This window comes from Panthera leo, chromosome A2, assembly GCF_018350215.1.
Source record: "Panthera leo isolate Ple1 chromosome A2, P.leo_Ple1_pat1.1, whole genome shotgun sequence".
NCBI lineage: Eukaryota > Metazoa > Chordata > Mammalia > Carnivora > Felidae > Panthera > Panthera leo.
In genome coordinates, this window is record NC_056680.1 from 21,932,047 (window position 1) to 21,955,533 (window position 23,487).

The 23,487-nt window shown below is 42.8% G+C and overlaps 1 protein-coding gene across 1 annotated transcript in view; it reads left to right on the top strand.

Annotated features, from left to right (window-relative positions):
* Nucleotides 1-23,487, top strand: part of CACNA1D (calcium voltage-gated channel subunit alpha1 D) — a 301,531-nt gene that overhangs the window by 173,276 nt on the left and 104,768 nt on the right. The window lies entirely within an intron of this gene.

A 23,487-nucleotide genomic window follows, 5' to 3' on the forward strand; every position in this document is an offset into this window, starting at 1 on the left:
GGTGGTTGATGTACAGCCCAGGAGAAGGGGAGACGTAGTTGCAGGCATCGGTATTGCAGGGCAGGGCTATTTAGTCTGTTGATTCCAAATCCTGGGGGGAGAGAATTCATTACAGTCCTTTCGTACACAGACCCAGCTCTTCATAAACTTGCCGGTAACTTAATGGTCAAAATTAAAGCCATAATTTTCCTGTGCTCCCCTTTCGATTGGAGGCATTAATAATTGCTATCCCTTTTACAATGAGAGGGATGTTTATGAATTTAATCATTTGACTTCTTGGGAGAAACATATTGATGATTGCTCCTAAGAAGCTACCGTCAAACTTATGTCTTTTTTTTTTTTTTTCATTCCGTGTCATATTCTTGGGCAGGCTGGTAAAACTGCTTACAGAGATCAAGTGTTGGTAGAGCTGGGCAGCTCAGCATGCAAAGACCAGTATGTTCATAGTACAGGGAGCTCTTCTTTATTAAAGTTCAGCCGTTGTTCCTTTCTTGGAGTTTCATTTTAATATTTCAGCAGATGTATCCTGCCTCACGAGTCCGCTTTCCCAGGTCACACAAAGTGGAGGGGAGCAGTGATTATTGCCCTGGCGTGGGAGATGAGAGCACGTGGGTAGAGGGATGGAGCGAGTTATTGAGCAGTGTCTGGTTTTAAACCCTTAAAGGTGTCATTAAAAAGTTTTCCCTCTGAAACAAAACAAGACTAATATTCAGAGCTGTATCTCTGAGAATCAAATGAAGATATGGATCCACAGTGTTATAAGAATTTAGACTGTCTAGAAGAGCACAGAAAAATTGTGGGTTTCCTGTCTCTGGAGGGCTTTCTGAATGACTGTGTGCCTCACCAGTCTGGACTAGGAAAATATGCCTGGAGGCAGTATTGAGGGCTGACCCTGTACTGCTTGGTTGGGTTCAACATAACAGACTAATAAGAAGCAGAAAATCCTGCTAGATACTTTTCTTCTCTTTCTGAGATTTGTTAAGAAAAAAAAAATGACTTATTTAATGCATACCTCTGGTAGGAGATGTATTTGCCAAGCACCTACTAGGCACTGGGTTTCTAACAATGAGACAAAGCAGAGTTTTTGTCTTTATGAAGCTTCTTTTATCTAATGGAGGAGACAAAGATTATAGTTATAAACTTCTGTAAATTCTTTGAAAGAAAGGTAGGTAGTGCTGTGAGTATTGAAAGGGTAGAGCTGACATCTAGGGGCTGAGGCAGAGAAGAATGAATGAGTCGCCATCATATCCAGGCAAGATGGGGAAGGAGGCTGGGGGAGGGCATTCCAGACAAAGGAAAAGTTATGCAAGGCCCTGCAGTAGGAAGGAGCAGAGGATGTTGGAGTAACTGAGCAAACCAGGGTGGTAGGCACCCAGGGAACAGGGAGAGGAGGGTGGAGAAAAGAAGACTGATCAGCAAGACCCGGATCAGTAAACGTCGTTCTAGGTCATGTCACAGATTTTGGTCGTTAGTTGAAGGGTAAAGGAACCACTGATGAATTTTAAGCAGGATGTATGTGACTATATGGGTTTTATGAAAATTATTCTGTGTTATGATGTCTTCACCTTACCTTCAAATGCATCAAAAAAATAAGATGACTTTGTGGATGGGTAGAAGGATGATAAAGTGATAGGCGATAGGTGATAGAGAAAATGTAGGAAATGTTAATTGTGAAATTTAGGTGGTAGGCATACGGATGTTCCCTGCATAATTCTTTCTACTTCTATGAAAATTTGAAAATTTTCGTGACAAAATGGAAAAATTTGCATAGAGAAATCACTCTGGCTGCCACAGTATGAATGGATATGAGGAGACCAATTTCAGACTGTTAAAATCTGCTTCCAGCCACAACATAGTAACAGTTCCAGAGTGGACCTTTTACCATAAACGGCTGTAAAACTGGCCAAGATATATGAAGCAGTTTTTTTCCCCAGACAATAGAAATAGGCAGCACAGGCTTAGGATCCCTAAGAGAAGGGAAACACATGAAGTAAAGCCCCACAATTGTCCTGGCCTTCTGCCTGGAGACACTTTCAGAATTGTGGCATGGGGAGGCAGAGCACAGCAGAGAACAGCAGTCTATTTGCTGAAGAGGCAAAGAGCAGAGTTGCAGGCTGCCGAGACAGCTGGAGTTTTCAGGGCAGAGTACTGGAGAGGGGTGCAGAGAAGGGGCTCCAGAAATCTAACCAGGGATTCTCTTAAATCCTTGATTATAAACTAAGCTGCTGTGTGCCAGGCGAGACTATCGAGGCATGGTGGAGAACAGCTGTTTAGAAAGCTGTGAACTGCTGGAAACCTCCGATGCTGGGAAACAGAGTTCTGACCAGTTGGACGGGACTGACCTTGATGAATACATTGGACATTCAGTTGAGACTTCAGATAAGCTAGGCCTTGAAAGGGGGGCTACTTTACTACTACAGTAAGAGCTACTCTAGACCTGCCTTAACAGAGCTTAAAAACAAGCCTCAAAAGGTTCAGGTTAAGTGGCCAATTAATTAAATGCCTGCCAAAACAAAAGTCAACACCTATTACGGGAAGACACCAAAATCCAGATGTTCTCCCAAATGTTTCTCCACATCATTAACGATCACAGGATATGAAAAGATGCAGGGAAACATCCATAATCAAGGGGGGCGGGGAGTCAGTGGAAACAAATTGAGAGATGACAGCAGTGCTGCAGTTAGGAGTCAAAGACTTTGAAATTGCTACTATAAACCTGTGTAAAGAATGGAAGGAAAGGATGGATATATTAAAGAAACAGATGGCAAATCTTAGCAGAGAAATCGAGGCAATACAATATCTGGAATAAAATAGCAGATGGAACACTGGAAGAGAAAAAAAGATCAATGAAGTCTTAGGACAATAATAATCTGATATATGTGGAACTTGAGTCCCAGAAGTAAAGGAGAGATTGGAGAGGAAAACAATTTTTAAAGAAACAATGGCTGAAATGTTGCAATTTTTTTTGAAAACTATAAATTCGAAGTCCAGGATGCTTTATTAACCCTAGGCAGTAGAAACATGAGGAGAAGCACATCTAGACACATCAAATTCAAATTGCTGAGAATAAAAACTAGAGTATTTGAAAAGAAGCCAGAAAGGAAAGGCAATTATATGCAGGGGGATAGTAATATCATACAGTGATTTATTTTCAAAATAATGTAAGCCATAGAACAATGGAATGGCATCTTGCAAGAGCTGAAAAAAAAAAAAACAGAATTCTGTATTCAGCAAAACATTCTTCAAAAAGGTTAAGATGAATTAAAGAAACCTTCAGAGAGGATTGGTCACTAGCAAATCTGTACTACAGGAAGTGTTAAAGGAAGTTCCTCAGGCTAAAGAAAATAATACCAGATTAAAAATATATATACATAAAAAAAAGGAATACCAAAAATGGTAAACATGAATAGAGAATTTTCCTCATTTCTAAATTTCTTTAAAAGATGATGAAAATAATAACAGTTCTATGGGGACTATAATTGTAAAAAAAAAAACCCTATATGACAACAATAGCACAAAAGATAGAATTAAATGGAACTTTACTATTGTAATGTTCTTACATTATATGTGAAGCAATATACTATAAATTCATGCTGGACTGTAGTAAGTTAAGGATGCATATGTGAATCTCTAGAGCAATGGTTTAAAAAATAAAGTGTTATCTTAAAAGCCAGAAGAAGAGATAAAATGGAATCATAAAAAGTAGTCATATTTAGGTGTTCAAAATAAGGCAGGAAAGGAACAAAGAACACATGGGATGAACAAAAAACCAATAGCAAGATGGTAGACATAAATCCAGCCACATCAGTAATTGCATTGAATGCAAATGGACACATTTTAATTAAAAGACAAATTGTTAGACTGCATAAAAATGCAAGATGCTATAAATTTAAAGACACAGATTAAAAACAAAAAAAAATGTGGTAACTATATTAATACCACATAAAAAGAATGTCAATAAAAGGAGTAGTTCCAGAGATAGAGGTGTCTCATAAAGGGATCAATTCATCAAGAAGACATGATGATTCCAAATGTGTTGCCACCTAATAAGCCTTAAAATACATGAAGGAAAAGCTGTAAAAATTAAGTGGAGAAATTGATAAAACCACAAACATCGATGAAAGTTCTTATAGTCCCCTTTTGATAATTGATAGAGCAAGGAGATCAAAAACACTAAAAATAGATAATATCTAAACACTATCAACCAAATTGAGATAATTGATAATTATAGAACACTATATCCAGTAACTACAGAATACACATTCTGTTCAAAAGCACAGGGGACATTAGCCAAGGTAGACCACATATGGACAGTAAAAGTATCACTCAATCTCACAAGATTGAAATCTTAGAATGTTTTTTTTCTAACAGCAATAAATGTGAAGTAGAGGTCAATCACAAGCTGTCTAGACAGTTCTCCAAATATTTGGAAATTAAATAACTCTAACTTACAATTCAAGGAGAAGTATTACAATAAATATTATAAAATATTTTAACCTAAATAACGAAAATACAACATGCCAGAATTTACCTTGTCCACCTAAAGGAGTGCTAGGAGGGAAAGTTATAGCTTCAAGCCTTATATTACTAAAGAAGAAAGGTTTAAATTCAATGAGCTACATTATTATCTAGAAAAAGAAGAGCAAAAATTTGTCCAACGTAAGTGGAAAATAAATAATGAATAACAGAAGTCAATAAAATAGGAAACACAATACACAATGGAATACTACCTGGCAATGAAAAAGAATGAAATATGGCCTTTTGTAGCCATGGAACTGGAGAGTGTTATGCTAAGTGAAATAAGTCATACAGAGAAAGACAGATACCATATGTTTTCACTCTTACGTGGATCCTGAGAAACTTAACAGAAGACCATGGGGGAGGGGAAGGGAAAAACAAAAAAAGAGAGGGAGGGAGCCAAACCATAAGAGACTCTTAAAAACTGAGAATAAACTGAGGGTTCATGGGGGTGGGAGGGAGGAGAAAGTGGGTGATGGGCATTGAGGAGGGCACCTGTTGGGATGACCACTGGGTGTTGTATGGAAACCATTTGACAATAAATTTCATATTAAAACATTAATTAAAAAAAACAAAGACAGGGGCGCCTGGGTGGCTCAGTCGGTTAAGCGTCCGACTTCGGCTCAGGTCATGATCTCGCGGTTTGTGAGTTCAAGCCCTGCATCGGGCTCTGTGCTGACGGCTCGGAGCCTGGAGCCTGCTTCCGATTCTGTGTCTCCCTCTCTCTCTTCCCCTCCCCTGCTCACACTCTGTCTCTCTCTCTCTCTCTCCTTCAAAAATAAATAAACATTAAAAAAAAATAAAAAAAAAAAGACAAAAGTGGACTCTCTGAAAAACTTACTAAAATCAATAAATCCCTAGCAAGGCTAATCAAAACAGAAAAAGCAAATTATAAATTATCAGTATTATAAATAAAAGAGGGACATCAACACAGACATTAAAACAATAGCAAGAGAATAGGGTAAAACATAGGAGAAATGGGCACATTCTTTGAAAAACATAGCTTATCAGAACTGATTTGAAATAAAAAACCAAGGAGCCCTATATTTGCTTTTTAAATGGAATTCAAAATCACAAACCTTCTCTCTCAAAGATAACTAGAGGACTTGATCCCAAAAGTGAATTTTGTTAAACAACTTAGAAAGAAATAATGCTACTCCTAGGAAAAACTTTTGTAGATAACTGATTGAACATTTTCCAAATCATTTGATGAGGCCAGAGTAACCTCAATACCAAAACTAAAGAGACCTAATAATAACATCTTTCACTAATAGGACATAAAAATTCTCAAATATTAGCAAATTTAATCTAGCAATAGGAAAGTAACAATACTTCAAGACCAAGTGGGGTTTATACGAAAAATACAAAGTTGGTTCACTGTTGGAAACAATGTAATTTAACATATGAACCAAATGAAGGAGAAAAGTTACATGATAATCTTAGTAAATATAGAAAATGACACTGACAGTGTTCTATAACCATAATAAAAACTGGGCAAACTGGGAATATATGGTAACTTCCTCAATCTGAAAAAGGTCATCTACAAAAAAACAAAAAAACTAAAACTAAAACCTCACAAAACTATAACTATCTTTAATGGTGAAAGACTGAATGCTTTTTTCGCTAAGATTAGAAACAAGGTAATCATTCCTCTCTTACTGCTTTTATTCAACATTGTACTGGAAGTACTGGCTAGTGCATTAAGGCAAGAAAAAAGGCAGAATGATTAGAAAGCAAAAACTCATTTCTATTCACAAAGTGACCAAAGACCTGTTAGAATTAATAAGTGAATGTAGCAAGGTCACAGGATACAAGGTCAGTATACAAAAATTAATTTTATTCCTGTATAGAAGCTGCAAGCATGTGGAAACTGAAATTTGAAAACATATTTATAATAGCATCAACAAATTAGAATACTTAGGAATAAAAATAAAGAAAGATATGGAAGATCCATACACTGAAGATTACAAAACACTGATTAATAAAATTAAAACTGGTCTAAATAAATGACGATGTCTTATCATTGATTGGAAGACACAATATTGTTAATATGTCCATTTTCCTCCAATTTTCTGTGTATTCAATGGCATCTCATTCATAAAAATTAATAGTTTTCTTTTTAGAAACTGACAAGCTGATTCCAAAATTCACATATAATTGCAGATTACCAAATAATAACCAAAACAATCTTGACAAAGAACAAAGTTGAAGGACTTACACTGCCTGGTTTTAAGACTTACCAAAATGCAAAGTAAATATAGTGTCATTTTGGTATAAAGATAGATATGTAGAATAATTGAATGGAATAGAAAATCCAGAAATATATAGGGTCAATTGGTTTTTTACAAAGGTGCTAAATAATGCAGTGGACAAAAGATGATTTTTTTTAAGTTAAAAAAAAAAAAAGACACCATGACCGTTAGGTCACACCAGACACAAACACTGACTTGAAATGGACCATAGATCTAATTAAACAGCTAAAAATATAAATTTTCAGATGATTTTTTTGTCTTAAGAAACAAGAAATTGAGAGAGTTTCCACACACTGGGGGAAATATTTTCTCTCTGGATGGGTAGGTAGATAGATAGATAGATAATCTGAAAGAGCTGTAGCTAGAATATGCAAAGAACTCTTAACAGCTACAAATATAACCCAATTAAAGATTGGCAAAAGACTTGAACAAATACTTTGTAAAAGAATATACAAAACAGCCAATGTGCATGTAAAGATTTCAATATCATCAGCCACCTGGGAAGTGCAAGCTAAACTGCAATGAAATACCACTACATATGTAGTAGAATAGCTAAAATAAAAAAGACAATACCAAGTGTTGACAAGAGTATAGAGCATCGTATATACTCATACATTGTTCATAGAAACATAAAATGGTACAACTACTTTGGAAAAGTTTGTCAGTTTCTCATAAAGTTAAAACAAAAACTTAACTGTATTGACCCAGAAGTCCCATCTGTGCAGGTAAAGACCCAAAAGAAATGAAAACCTCTGCCCACAAAATGACTTGTCTGTGAACATTCCTAGAGCTTGGTTCCTAGGAGTTCCAAACTGGAAAAACCCAACTCAATAGGCAAATACACAAATTATGGTGTAATCAGAAATTGGCATACTATTCAGTGGGACAAAGGAGTGAAAATACTAATACGATGTTATTGATGAAGCTCAAAAACATTTTGCTGAGGGAAGAAAGCCAGATGCAAAAGAGAGCATGTGGTGTGATTCTATTTATATGAAGTTCTAGAATAAGCAAAATTAATCCATAATACAGAAATTAGATCATTGGTTTTCTGGAGTAGGAGGAAGGATGGTTGACTAGGAGTGGGAATGAGATAACTGGGTGGTGGTATACACGTTCTGTGTCTTGATTGGGGTGTTTGTACAGTAGATGTTAATGTTAGCTAAACCACAAACTTAAAACACGTGGATTTTTATTCATAGCTTATATTTTTATAAAATTGATTTAAAAATACCTTAGAGTAGAATTAAGAGATTCTTTGTTTCTGAGGAAGATGCAGTAACGAGCACCGGATTAACCTTCCTACCTGAAACAACAACAAAACTAAAAACAGAAAATATGTGAACACTGGACATCAGGCAGCGAAGGACAGGGACTGATCCCTGAGAAACAGGAAGGAAAGTGAATGAGCACCGTGACTGCCCCAGCTCACTGGCTTGAAAGAGTTTTGGGGCCATGGCATGAGGAGGAGGGACACAGGTGGAGCCCTGTGATTTCTCGCAGTTGGGGAGACAAAGCTAAGAGTCTGCAGAAACCACGGTGGCTAGAGTATGCAGGACAGAGAATTGGAGAGGAGGACCTGCATAGAATGAGAACCCTGGAGATGAGCAGAAGGCCCCCCTCCACATGCAGCAGAGTTTACTTTTTAGTACCTGTCTGCGAGGAAACTACCTAAGACTAAAGGAAGAACACTGGATTGGATTACAAAGCATGATGTTCAGTGCTCACAGAGCCTGGAACACAGCCTGTTCCCACCAGCCAAATTGGAATAACTCATAATTCATGGGACATTGGGCAGAGTACTCAAAGGATTTGCCTAGTTAGTGAGGAGTAACTAGACCTAGATGGGGAAGGACTCCAGACTAATCTAGCAAAACAGTAAAGCAAGACGTGAAGGATCAGTGTGATCCAAGTAACTGTATCTCAGAACAAAGCACTAGAATATTTATAGGAATACAGAATATCTAACACCCAACAAGATAGAACTTACAATGGCTGGTGTTCAATCAAAGGTTACTAGGCATGCAAAGAAGCAGGAAAACATGACCCATAATAAGATTTAATCAATCAGTTGAAACCAACCCAGAACTCACACAGATGCTAGAATTAGCAAAAAGAACATTAAAAAGTCATTATAACTGTACTCCGTATGTTCAAAATGTTAAATAGAGACATGGAAGGTACAAAAATATATAACATTAAAAAAATCAAGATCCTAAGAATAAGTCTAATGAAAGATGTACAACACCTCCACACAAAACTTTACTGAAGGAAATAAAAGAAGACCTCAATAAATGGAGGGATATATGATCATGGGTGGAAAAGCTCAAATTTATTAAGATGGCAAAAGACAGGTAGTATTAAGAGAAGTTTCTTTCCTTCATAAAGAGAAGAAAGGAAGAGAGGATGGGTCAGATGTAAGTTTGGTTTGATGGTGGGAAGCTGGGAATATTCTTGTGTAATTTCTAGTTTCTCTGAAGCAGAAAGCAGGTTCAACTGCTGACGGTAAGGGGTAGCTGGTAGAGTTGGATGTTTGAAGAGCATGGTGAAGACTCAAATGAGTCATTGCGGGGAACTGAGAGAGAGTGATAGGTTGTGTTGAGGTCTTATGTGAAGCTGGTGATGAGGGACCTGCACTGATGTCAGCCTGTCCTACCCATCCCTTCTCCAGCTAGGGAAGAAAGAGGCATTCGAGCTCATCTAGAGAGAGTTTGCTATCTGTGTATAGTAAAGAGATGGTAGAAAGTTTAGGTTACTGTCAAGAACTTCACCGAATGGATCACTGATGGATCATGAAATCTAAGTTAGATTAGGAGGAAAGGAGAGGCGTAACAGATGGGGAGAAAATGGAAAGGTCAATGGATTGGGCATTTCAGAGAGGTAAAAAAAAAAAAAAGTGCCTATCATGGGAGCAAAGAAGTCAGCTGTTAGGAGAGGAGGTTATGGTCAGAAAGCAGAAAGCAGGAACTTATGATGAAGTTAGGGATGATAAACATTTGAGGTGTGGCAGGGATTGGGTAGCTGAAGCAGCATGGAGGAGATGGCCTTTAGAGATTAATATGTCAAGGAATTGCAAAGCTAGGGGTTGGCAGGGTCAACCAAGGGCTACCAGAGTCCCCCAGGAGGATGGCAGAATGGAGAGGAAGGCTGGCAGCCAGGAGCCAAAGTCTTCAGTTCAGGAGGTTGGCCAAAGACAACCCTAAGGAAGGGGAGAAGGCCACGTGCCCACCGGTACTGTCCCTGAAGAGATGGAATTTTTGTGTAATTGACTTTTACAGCAGAATGAAGAAGTATTGGTCTAAATGTTAAGAGGAACAGAAAAGCAAGCGACTCCACCTTGAGGAGGGATCTGGAAGGACTGCAAGGGAAGCAAAACAGAAAGCTCAAGGGTGACCCAGGTTTCTATCTAAACAAGGAGGACAGTGTCCGTTTGAAAAGGTGGGGGTCATAAGAGCAGAAATTCCAGAGGGCACAGGGAAGGCTTGAAGAGGGAGGGAAGGCCAAGTTAGTGGCAAGGAGGTTCAGAGGAATGTGGGAACAACTGTGCACTGGGCGATAGGGATAGGGTGTTGGACATGTGCTTTCCTCTTTGGGCAGGCATTTGCTGGTCAGCAGCAGAGGGAGCAGAGGCTTGGTGGTGAGGTCTCCTGATGGGGGAGGGTTCTCAGTCTGGGGCAATATCAGCCCTTGTGGTTTGGGCTCACCCAGCCTGAGGTGTGCGCCAGAAGCTTTGGTCTCTCCAGAGAGCAAACAGGGTGCTGGTCATTCCAGCGGTGTGGACAGTCCAGCTGAGGGTCGAGGTCTCAGTGCTGCCCAGCTGCAGTGGCTCCTTGGCCAAGGAGATGACCAGTCACTGTGGTTATTGCTTCCCACAGGTCATCATAGTGGGCAGAGCACAGGTGCATGGACCTGGCTGTCATCCTGGTTACATGCTTCTTGCAGATGTGATGTTCACCAGTGGGCTTCTCTTCTCCATGTTGGGGTTTTCTCACTCCTGAATCTGGATGGCCCCATCTGTCACTTCTCTTGCAGAGCTGTCCTAAGAGCCAAGGAGAGAAATGGATGGGAAGAGACCTGTAAACTGAACACACCTTCCCAAACACGAGGTGTGCTCAGCATCAGCCAGATTGCAGCCTCCTTGAAGGAGACTGTTTCTGTGTGTTTGAAAAGCCTTCTTATTTGCACTCTGGACGCCTACTTGCTGGCTCCTCTCTCCAGGGTGCCGTAGCTTTTCAGGACCCGAGTGGCACTTGAAGTGCTAACCTAATTTCTCTAAGTCTGATTATCAGAAGAGTCGGGTTTGGATTCAGGGATAAAATATTAATCTGTTCAGAACTAGATCATTCCCTTTAAATTCTGCTTTAAAATAAATCTTGGTCTAAGTTAAGTTCTCTGCTTGCACCTTTGGAGCCTCCAAGCGTTTGCAGATTTTTGGCTTCTAAGTCTGGGAGGCTTTTGCTGTATCTGAAGGAGTCTTAATTCAGTGGGTGATGGCACTGTGCCTGCCAGGAGGTGTGCTGTTCCCAGAGCCCCACCTGACCTTGAATCCTATGCCATTCCTGATGAGCCGGCTTACAGAGACGTAACTGAGGAACTCCAGGGTCCAGCATGGAGGCCAACTGGATGCTTTTCCTGTCCCGCCATCAGTCATATGCATGTTAGCATCTGCTCTGTACCTAGCAGCGTGCCCTAGGCATATAATGGAGGGCTGGAACGTCAGAGAGGGCTCTCCCGGGGAAGCCAGGCTCAAGGTGGTCATCTGTAAGGAAAGACATTGAAGGAAGGACATTTGTAGGGATATAAAGAAAGAAGGGCATGTTCCAGATCCCGGCAAGTGGCGAGGAGAGCAGGGCCTGGTGCACACGTGTGTCCAGAGCCAGGGAGGCTGCCGGAGTGCTCTGTGCTGGCTCGTGTGCAGTGGGGCACAAAATGGGTACGGAGCTGGGAAAGCCCAATGGGAGAGGCAGGGTTTTCTCTTTAACAGACGGGAGCTGTTGAGGTGTTTGAGAACAAGATGATGGAGTGGAGCCAGACCTGAAAGGCAAAGCTGGGGCCCTGCAAGGTGGCATGGAGTGAGGAGAGTCCTGGCTGGGGGGCTCTGACCGTGAGGTAGGTGTGAGGTGATGGGTGGGTGTGGTGGTGGAGATAAACAGGAAGGGCTTGATCAGAAGGCGGTTGCGGGGCCTCTGAGATGAGGAGGAGAGGTCTGTGGATTTGGTCATCAACTCTGGGGTATGGATTGTGGGAGAGGGTTTTTCTTTATTCCTTGTAATTGTTCACTGAGCCACTAAAACATGTGCCAAGCACTGTGGCTAGGTGCTTTATATAGTTTATTTCTTTTTTTAATGTTTATTTATTTTGAGAGAGAGAGAGTGAGCATGAGCAGGGGAGGGGATAGAGAGGGGGAGAGAGAGAATCCCAGGCAGGCCCTGCACTGTTAGCACAGAGCCTGACACAGGGCTCAGACTCATGAACCATGAGATTATGACCTAAGCCGAAATCAAAAGCTGGACACTCAACTGACTGAGCCGCCCAGGCACCCGTATATAGTTAATTTCATTTAATCTTTTCTAGTACTTTAGTGACGTGCTCTTGCTTCAGGTTTACAGATGAAGAAAGCAGGGCTCAGAGAGGTCTTACCTTTCTGAAAGTCACACAGCTAGTAAGTAAGGAATTCCTGGTAAGCCAGGAATTAAGTCTCAAGCTTCTTGTCTCAGGAGCCCAAGCTGCTTTTCTCATCAGGTGGACCCTCTTTCTGTGCCAGGTGAGGGGGCACCGTGGGACCCTGTCTATCCAGGCTGGGTCTGTGCTGATATTTCCTGAGTGGCTGTATTCTTTATGTTCCGTCAGCATCTTTCTCCCCCCAAATTTATCACCCGAAGCAAAGTGGAAGAGTGGAAGACGGAGGCTTCAGAGACATTGGTTTCTTTTTCTTCTTAAAAGTGCTCATGAACAAGTCTCATTGTAGCTCAAGTGGTCCTTTTGGATCCTTTACTGGGGATGGATCTCTCTGAATCCCCGAGTGTCCCTTATAATATGCTGCTCATTCCCTTGTTCTCAACTAAGTGTGATGGTCCACAGAGGGCGCCTCCCGCCCATGCCGCCCTCCAGCAAGGAACCCCTCCTGGGAGGGAGAGGCTCGCTCTCCTTTGTGTGCTGCTCACCAGCCGGTTTGCCTTGGAGGTGGCCATGGGTGGGATGGGGCAGAAATTCCCACAGGCATTGCTTTGAGGACATCCCAACAGATGGGTTTGGTTCCAGCTTCTTCTCTGGGCCAGCGTTGCTTACCTGTGGTCAGACCCCACTGGCAGACAGGCGGGAACCCAACGGCACTTCAGGCGGTAAAGCCAGGCCCGTAACACAGCAAACTGTGTTGGTGCCTAAGTAGGACATGCCCTGGGGTCGCTGCTACCTGCAAACGTGTTTATGTTTTAATGGTTCTGCCACCCTCCTGAGTCAGATTTCAGGAACACATTTTCCTTATTTTTCTTTAAAAACTGGAATCTGACAAGTCTAGCAAGAAGTTTCTCAAGTGACTTGTTAAGTGGCAGTATTTGAAGCCTGTCATGGAAGATAGGACGTTGGCTTGGCTCATCTGATTGGGAATGATGTATTTCATTCAGAGAAAGTGATAAGAGACGAGAGAACCCATGTTTTTGAAGAATGCCTCTTAAAACACGTTTTCTGCAAAACAGATTGAAACAAGAAATCTGTAACTTTCAGCATGCAACCTGCATGGGAAATTTTCTGCCGGAAGCACTAGAATGTCTTTGGTAGCCATGGAAACTAACTCTTCAAAGAGAAAGCAGTTCTTCTGTCCTCCGACAAGGAGATGCAGTGAAAAAAAGAAAGTGTATTTCATTCTAAGATGCCAGATACACTTTATTTCCCTGGAGGACTTTTTAAGACTTTACAGGACTCTGACTGTCTTCATTTCTTTTTGTTTTTTAACGGGTGCAATTTTAGGTGATAGAATGTTACATGGGCATTTGTGATCAGATACATCCAATGCATAGCCCACAATCCATGTCTTTGATGTGATGGTTATTAATGTAAGACCTGAGTCTATAAAACTGTTTATTAAAATTTAGCCTCTTCATACTGAGCAGTGGCCAACGATTTTGACAAGGAATTGATATACAAGGATAAGAAAGACACGGCCCCTTCTTCACAGAGCTTATGGTCTAATGTGTAAAAGAAAATATTAAATAATAACTGCAGTGCTGTGAAATAAATTCTACACAAGTGAGCCTCTTATCCAGGAGACTCTAAGGACGTAAGAGAAATGTCCTTCCAGGCTGATCCAGCGAGTGGGTGAGCATCGGGAAGAGCAGTCAAGGTTAACATAGGGAACAGCACACACACAGCTGTAAGATCTCTGTGCCTCGGAGGAAAGGAGTGAATTTCAGGATGGCTGGAGCACAGAGTTTAAGGAACAGAGTTTAGAGAGGGCCAGGAGAGAGAACAAGCCAGACAGATCATGCATTAGTTCATTCCCTCCCTGTCCCTGTCCCTCGTTCAGTGCCATACGTACCCAGTCCCCGAGGTTTGGTATGTGTAGGTCTGCTCAGCTGCTCTTCACAGCAGATAACCTTGTCATTAAAAGCTAAGGGGAAAAAAAAGTTAGGAAACGCCTGCTTTGAAAATGGTTCATCTTCTCAAACGATGGACGTTTTCTATTTGAAGCATTTTCGTAGACTTTTATGTCAATAAAAGCAGTCAAGGACATGAAAAGGGGAGCATTGGTTTGAGAAAAAATCTCTTAAGACACCCAAACCTTTGTGAACAGAAAAATTAGGAGGCACTGACACCCTTTACAGAGAGAGTCGCCGTGGGGATTATTTTCAGGAGTGAGTTCCCAAAGAATGGTCATAATGTGGTTTGATGGAAAAGCGATTGTTAAAATACTTTCCTCCAACATATTCTCTGTGTAAACAAAATTCCTCCATTTCCTCTTGTCCCTCTTACCAGCCTGTGGGTCCCCCGCTTCTTGGAGGCCTATGCCTCACTTGCCATTGAAGGACACGGTTGCAGGTTACGTTCCCCCTGCCCCTGCCTTGCCCTGTGTCCTCTGCAAAGGAACAGGTCTTAAGGATGGCATCCCAAAGCCCACCTCTGGCATTCTGGCCACTCCTCTCATGCAAAGAGAGCCTCGGCTAATGCCGGGCCTTTTGTGGTTGAGGGAAACTGGAACAAAGCCAATGATTTTGATGAACTTTGAGCTTGAACCCTGCCGCTCATTTAAATTTTTTTATGGTGAGGCTCCATAGCTTAGGGGTTAGAGCACTAGTCTTGTAAATTATTTTATGGTGAAACACCACACATTGTTGATTCTTTTTTTTTTTTACATGACACCTCAATTCCTCGAACAGAAACTGAATTTACATGCTTTCCAAAGAATTAGATTTAAACATAAAAATATTTTTTGAACCAAACTACTTTTTCATTCTGTTCCACTTCCTTTATGTCTGTGTAGGGGAAATGATTTAGGTCTAAGGAAGACTGGCCTCCACTGATAAAAACTTGCTTGCTTCTTCAGCTCCCCCCTACTCTGCCTTTTTAAGAATGCTGCTTGTGCGTATGTGTGAATTTCCGAGTCCTCTCTTTTCACTGGAAATCTGAGTCCCAGTGGCTCTGTTGGCTTTGCTCACCGGAGGTTTTTACACTTGTTTGTGCTGGTTCTCTCTCTCTCTCTCTGTGCACAAATTTCAAAGTGTTTGTCTAAATTTTATTTGTGTTGGTCTGGTTAAACAAATACCGTTACAACCCAAGAAAAAACCCTATCTCTAAATCAACATGATTTCCAGTGGCCCACTTATTTTATGGGGCATTTGAGAAATAACAAATTCCAGAACAAATTGTGCAGTGGCTGTCACGTGTGACCTGAGCTGCCATACGAATGCAATGGCTTGCTTCAGGCTAAGTGCTGTCTCTCCAGTGGTGTTGACCGAGCCAGGGCTCCCAGAGCGCAGGTTGTCAGGGCCTGTAAATCCTGGCAATGTCAGGGTTTGGGAGCTCTCTGCAGTGTGGGGCATGTGCATAGGGACTCTTGGGGTGGGGGTGACTGGCTGGCAGATTGTCTCCCTGAGCAGAGAAGGACAACATGTGGGGGGAAGTGTACTATTATCTTTGCTAAGCCTCAGTTGGGGCTCTGGAGGAAAATCAGAATGCTGGGGGTAAGTGGTGCATTCTGTCTTGACCCACCCCTCCTGATCCTAACCAATGAATGTCCAGTCTACACAACTCCTATGCCAGGAGGCAGTGGGATCAGGATGCCTGTGGAAAGAGCACTTACTTTGGAGCCCCTGGTTATCCTGTTTACTGAGCATATGATCCAGGGGCAGTAACGCTACCTTGTTGAACTGCAACTTTGGCTTTTGTGAGATGGGCGTGGTAATCCTTGTCCCACACTGAGGTAGTGAGGAGCCCATGGGACAGCATGTAAAGACACTTTAAAGACCCCAAATAGAAATCCAAATACACAAGAGGTTTGTTTCTGTTATTACTACAAAGGGGCCATGACCCGAACAGGCTGTCCTACAGGAAACTGAGGCAGCACCCCCAGGTGTGCGGGCTCAGATTGTTGGTTGACAGGTGGGACCCTGGGCTGGTGCAGTTACAGGTACAGGACCGTGGATTCAAGTTGTGCCTGTCTCAGAGCCTTCTACTTGTTCTTTTCCTTCTCTTCCCCACCTGCAGGGCTTTGCTGGAGCCACATGTGAGTGTCCCGGGGGGTGTGGCTGCACCATCACTCTGCAGCCAGAACCCCACTCACCCCTTGCTCTGACTCCCTCAGCCCTCAGGCTTCTTGGTAATGATGCCAACAGACTTCTTGGCCGCCAGGACTAAGAGAGAGCACCAGGCTGCTGCCATGGGAGGAGAGCAGAAAATGAGGAAGGGGTCACTTCTCAGCAGTGAGGGGTCCTGCTTTCCCTTTGAGCCACAGAGGAGGCCAGGAGGGTCTAGCATCAGCCATGGTTGGACACAGTACGGGGCGGTGTGTTGCAAGTGCTGGCCTGGGTGAGAAGAGGGCATGTCATGTGGGGTTGGGGAAACACAGCGGCAGGATCTGTACCACACCTGGGGACTCCAGCTTTCCTGCTTTGGTGCTGGTCCTCGACCAAAGTCTCCATCTCCATGCACCCCCTCCAGAAGTTGCTGCTCTCCATGCTGCACATTTCGTCTTTGGTGCACTTCGACTATTAGAGGTTTCTGCCTTATATTGCACTGAAATCACTCTTCTTCCACTTCGGCCCACTCCCTGGAGCACACAGGGGGCCTGCTTCCTCTATTCCATGGCAGCCTTCTGGAGATCGAGGACCAGGAATGGGGCTCTTCTGTGGTGTCTCATCTCTATCTACCTTCCTGTTCATATTTCCTCTGCCCCCTGCCCACCTGCCTACCTGCCTTTGTTTCCTGAACGCATGGGCGTGGAATGTTCCCATGGCAGGAAGTGGGGGCATCACCTGGCCCTGGAGGAAGGTTCATGTTAGCAAAGATGACACTGGCTGGGGCAGACCCAGGGGACCAGCATGAGGGAGGAGAGGTAAAGATGACCACAGTGTGGGGATGGCTGGGGGTTAGCAATGACAGCCCTCACAGGTGCTTTTCCAAATAGTCCATGAAAGTTGGGAATTTTATCAGAACATGTTACTTTTGATTCACATTGTTATTGCTGTCGAACCTACCCCATCACTCAGTGTTTACTGATTACCTCTGGCCTCAGCACCATTTTCTTATCTTGATCTCATCTTTACATAGAACTCCTATAAAACAAAGCTGATAAGGACTCTTCTCCTATCAGATTTCTGTTGGTTCCTCATTGCTTTCAGGAAGGTAATCCTAATCCTCCCAAAATAGTTTGGGATTTAAGCACCACCCCCCCAGACTGACCCATAGCTGTTTCTTTGTCCTTATCCATTCATACTGCTACCCTCTTCTTTCTCTGCCTCCCATGTGGCCCACGTGGAGGTCCTTGGAAGGGCCGATTCAGGAGCTAAGTGGGCTTGTCTGACCAACCTGAGCCTCTGTTTCCTCGGTTTCTGTGTAATGAGGGTAATAACAGCCCCGCCATCACCACTGACCGTCTGCCATGAGGATGGGCTTAAGGCATTGGCCTGAGCTCTGTCAGGGATACCTCGCTGAGGAGGCTGGCTGGGATTGGACACACACACACCTCCGTGTCTTGGTGTTCACTGAGTAGAGTGCTCTGATGATTCAGAGGGCAGAACTCTTTGAATGGGTAGCCAGGTAAATCTGGGTCTTGATAGGTAAGCTGGAATTCAAAGATGGGAAAAGGCTTCTTAGGTGGATGGAGTTCTGTGGACAGAGGCTCAGAGGGTTAAGGAATTGAGAAGAGTGTAGGCAAAATACAGAGGTATGTTGTTAAGGTGGGGAAATGGAGCTGAAATAGTCTATGGGAAAAGGCTGAAAGGGGCCAAGTGCCAGGCCAGGGCACTTGACCTTGGAGTGTTGAGGGCAGTGTTGAGGAACCCTGAGGCTTCCTGAGCAGGACACCATCAGGGTGAAGCCAGGGTCTGCAGTGGTATCCTGAAGTCAAGGGGAAGGTGAACCCCCACGAAACGCTCTGGCTACAACTCGTTCCAGCTGCCTTGGTCGGTGAGGTGTGTGTAGACTGGCCAGCATAAGATGCTTGGTGGTCATGATGATGTCCAGCTGGCAGGGAGATTCCTCACTGAGAAATTGCTCCTTACAAAGGACATAGACCTGGAGGGAAGATTCCCCAGCAGTGTGGAGACAGAAATTCCACCCCATGAGGCCTGTAAATGGGAAGGGAAAATGACAGGCTGATGGTGAAAGCTGCTGCAGATGGTATGTCTGGGCGTGGACACACTCATTTCATGCTTCTGGGAGATTCCAGGAATCATGGGCTTTCTATCCTGATGCATTCTGGCCTCTTCAGGAGTAGGGCTCATTTCATGTGCTTTGTACCTGCATGACTACTGGAAGGGGGACATCATGAAAGAGACAGAGATGCGGAATGGAAAACATAACAAATGTACAACATTGTCCATTCCCGAAGCATCCTACAATGTAGCTGGTGAGCGGAAATGAAAATATAACATAAATTTGCATTTGGTTACTATGGTTACATTTTTCCAAACACTTGAAAATTTTTTCTCTTTGGAAATAATTTCAAACTACAGAAAAGTTACAAGAATAACATAGTGAACAGTCCATGTACCCTTCACTTGATGCTTATTAATATTGTATCTCATTTGCTTTTGCCTTTTTTTTGCACTTTGAAGAAAAATTTGAGCATAGTTGACATACAATGTTACGTTAGTTTCAAGTGTACAGCGTAGTGATTTGACAAGTTTATACATTATGCTGTACTCGCCCCAAGTGTAGCTACCATCTGTCACCATACATGCTAGTACGGTATCATTGACTGTATTCCCTGTGCTGTACCTTATATTTCCGCAACATATTCATTCCATAACTAGAAGCCTGTATCTCCCGCTGCCCTTCACCCGTGTTGCCCATCCCCCTTTGTCCTCTCCTCTGGCAACCATCTTGTTTTTTCATTTATCTGTCTATAAGACGTGTGGACTGATTATTTTTCTTAAAATGTAATACTTTATTCCTATTTCATCATTTTCTATCCTAGATTTAGCCAGTGAGAGATACTTCTCTGGCTCCTGTGCCCTTATCGTGTTTTTGTTTTGCTTTTAATTAAAAAAAAATTTTTTTTTAGCATGTCCTTATTTGTTTCATCCTGTACCTACTCCACCCTAGCCCTGGAATCAGCCATTTTACCAAGACTCTTGGTTTCTTTTTTTTTTTTTTTAATTTTTTTAACGTTTATTTATTTTTGAGAAATAGAGAGAGACAGAGAATGAGCAGGGGAGGAACAGAGAGAGAGGGGGAGACACAGAATCTGAAGCAGGCTCCAGGCTCTGAGCTGTCAGCACAGAGCCCGACGCAGGGCTTGAACCCACGAACCATGAGATCATGGCCTGAGCCGAAGTCAGTTGCTTAACCTACTGAGCCACCCAGGCGCCCCAACTCTTGGTTTCTTTTAATAGACATGTATTAGAGACCCAAGTCTGGGGGCCACGTGTGCTCATAACAACTGGACTGCCTTTGTTTCCATATTCTTTCAACAGAGCTGGGAAATGTATGCATTTACATGCACATACACATACTTACATTCATACATATACATCTTGTAGAAATCACAAATTCACATTAACACCTCTAATTCCAGTCCATCCCCAGAGGGTTCTTTCCAGTCTTCCTTTCTTCCATGTTTCTGTGTCCCTCCTTCCACAGTGAGGACCCTGGCTCCCAGGAACATGGACACATTTACTCAGTTGTTAAGTCCTGTAATAAATCCAAAATGATTCCAGCATTGTTTTGTCCATAGCACTACAAAACACAAAACTCCTGCAAAGAGTTTAGCATTTACTTGGGGTTCTTCCCTCACTCAATCCTGCCCAAGGCTGAGAGCATACAGTCAAGGGATCCTAAGCTACCCGAGCTAGTTTTGTCTTTCTTTTCTTTATCGTTGTGGTATTTGTTTGAAATACAACCAGATTCATTTGTCTCAATTCACTTCCACTTTAGGGTTATTTCCCCACCACCCCATCCTTTTTGATTTAATTGAAAAATTGTGATGTGTAGAACATTAATGTGGTTCCAAAAGTGAAAACTATAGAGAAAGGTATACTTAACAGTATCCCTCCTGCTTTGTCCCCTCCCTTCTATTTGTCCCCATTCTGCAGTTTCTGCTTTATCCTTTGGATACACCCTGAGGTAATATGCATGTTTCCTTATTTCCCCCTTTTTCATACATAAAGGGTAGAATACCAGGTGCCTTTTTGTTGAAGCCTTTCTTATATCTTTTTTTTTCCTTTTGATCGAATGCACCATAAATAGAATTCTGATTTGGAACAAGTAGGCTTCTGTCACATGTTGAGCTGTTAGATTTCTAGGCACTTGTAAAAAGTCCGATGGTTTTGGGGCACCAGGGTGACTTAGACAGTTAAGCGTCCAACTTTGGCTCAGGTCATGATCTCACAGTTCATTTCGTGTCTTTGAGCCCCCCGTCAGGCTCTGCACTGACCGCTCAAAGCCTGGAGCCTGCTTTGGATTCTGTCTCTGTCTCTGTCTCTCTCTTTTTCTCAAAAATAAGTAAACATTTAAAAAAAGTCAGATTGTTTCTACCAATAACTTTGTTAAATCAACTTTTGTAGTAGTGATTATTACTTAGTCCCTTAGTAATGGCTTCTAAAATGATGAATTCTCATGTAAAATGGAAAACTTTGTTTCTTCATCTACTGAGGCTGATACAAAATTCGGTGGACTTGGGTGGGAATTTTCTAGAATGGAAGGATTGTTGAGATGGGAATGGGTTATTTTCAACTGAGCAGAGAGGGGTACAGGGTTGATGAGGTACTGGCTGGCCCATTGGGGTCACTCTGAGACTAGGATTTCATGCGTTGTTCTCTGCTTCTCTTAGTTCTGCTGGGATCATGTAGTTTAGAGCCCACTCAGAGATGTTTGCAGTTTTCCTCCCTTTGGTATTTGAGAAAGCTCCTCTGATTGCCTTTTTAATGCCCAGATTCAGCAGCTAAATATTATATCTTTGAACTTCACATTTGCCCAATGCTTTGTGATTTCCACAGTATTGTCTTAATCTCCGTGAAACAGTAGAACAAGTATTGTGTCTATACTGCAGCTGAGAAAACCCAAGCTCTGAAGAGACAAGTGATAGAGCTGGGACTAGAACCCAGGTCTTCAGACTGAGAGCCCAGTGTGGTCTAGGTCCATCACAAAGACCCCTCCTCCCACCCTTCTTCCTTCAGCCTGTCTCAGAGCCCACAGGAGGAGATTTATGCTTGCAAATCTCAGTTCTGTCCAAATCAGCAAATGTTACATGTCTGTTGAGTATTAGACCATTCAGAACTGTCTAAAAGCAGTTCAGAGGGTTTACATCAACAACTTTATTACCTGAACTTGTGTAATAGAGACTATTACTTAAAATAAATGGGCCATAAGCCTGGCAATGGTTTTTATTCTCAGAAATTTTACTCATAGTAGGATTTTATCTATGCATGTGTTCCTGTGTCTCAACAACCAAGAATGCACAACAGCAATAGAGCTTGTTAGAGAGTTATTTTTTTTGTATTTCTAATGCAAAAAAATACTTCATAAAATATGATATTAAAGCAAAATCCTCTTTTATAAAGCCCTTAAATTTTTCTGGTAACTCTTTTGCTATCTTTGTAATCTTTTTCAAGAACTCAGATAGGATATGACTCTAGGAATAAGAATACCCTGTTTGTATTATAACCGTGTAAATTTCACACTTCAAGTTCAGAATCAAAACACAAAGATTTGTGCTTACTTTTGGCAGACTATACAAATGAGGCCCACCCGGTTGTTCTTTACAATGTATTTAAGAAAAGGGACATGTTGACATGTAAGCCTCCAGGGCCCCCACTTCATTCTCTAGGGATGGACATTATGGATTGGGTGTGACTTCTTCAAAATTCATATTGACTTGGTGAACCTCCCCAAAACTGAGTTATGCATGTCTTGTGTCTCAGGAGGCCTGGGAGGCCTAGAAGCCCCAAATCGTTCTGAGGGTCTGGTTTGCATGAACAGCAAGACGCCGCCTGTGATGGCCCTTCCTACGTGAGACAGGAAGGGATTCTCCCTTGCAGGAAAGGCCCCTGGGTGGAGTGCAGAAAGCATCTGAGTCTTAATCAGCTTTGGTTCACCCTGCGAACCCTCTGAGGTCAGCTCCCCTGCATGCCCAGCATGCCCCATAGCCCTGCCCTCTCCTCATTTTTTAGAGGGGGAAGGTGGGGATGGATTAGCTGTGACAGAGCCAAGGACAGGTTCTGGGGCATTCGGGAGGTGAGTGACTGGGAAGAAATGAGGTCATCCTTTTTTACTAGGCAGAGGGTAGTGCCTTGGTAAGGACTCCAGTTTTTAACTTGAAGCATCAGTGTCGCTGAGCATTCAAGTACCTGTTAGTCCCTTTTATAGCCCAGGGTGGAGGGCGAGAGGGAAGAGAGACAAGAGGGGTTGGCTTTATGAAGGCAGGTCATTTCCCCCTTTGTCGGTTGTCTGGGTTGGGGTGAAGAGGTCCCTGACAGGGAGACGTGGGGGCTTCGGGCTGGCAGGACGGCAGACGGAAGGCGGAGGTAACCTCCATCAGAATCCAGGGCCGTGTACGCAGAAACTGTGCTGAATCTCGTCCGCTTTTTTAGCAGCTTTTTAATCGTGCTTACGAAATCCATAACTCGTGTAACTTGGCTCCTGTAAGCATTCGCGGTTGGAAATGCAGATGGTTCCTTGTACATGAAAATTGGGTAATCATCCACCTGATTCCCAGGCTTGCCTGAACACATGTGGGATTCTATGTGTATGTGTGGATGTAGGACTGCAGACGCGAAAGGTGGAGTAAACAACGAGCAGTTGGGAACATTTACACATCTGCCAAAGCCTTTCCAGGGCAGGTGTTCCCATAAATGGGCAACAAATTGTACTGCCTCTTCATCTCCTGCAGGGAAGACTTTTGGGGAAAGATCATGGCAAGAAGTGAGGGTTATGAACAACAATAGCATTTCACCAGTGCTCTGTTTCCTGCGTGGGAAGGGAGAACGGGGCCATGAGGGTGAGCCCCCTCCTGGCTCTTAGTTTGGACACAAGGGTCAGGAATGCTACCTTTGGCTGAAAATAT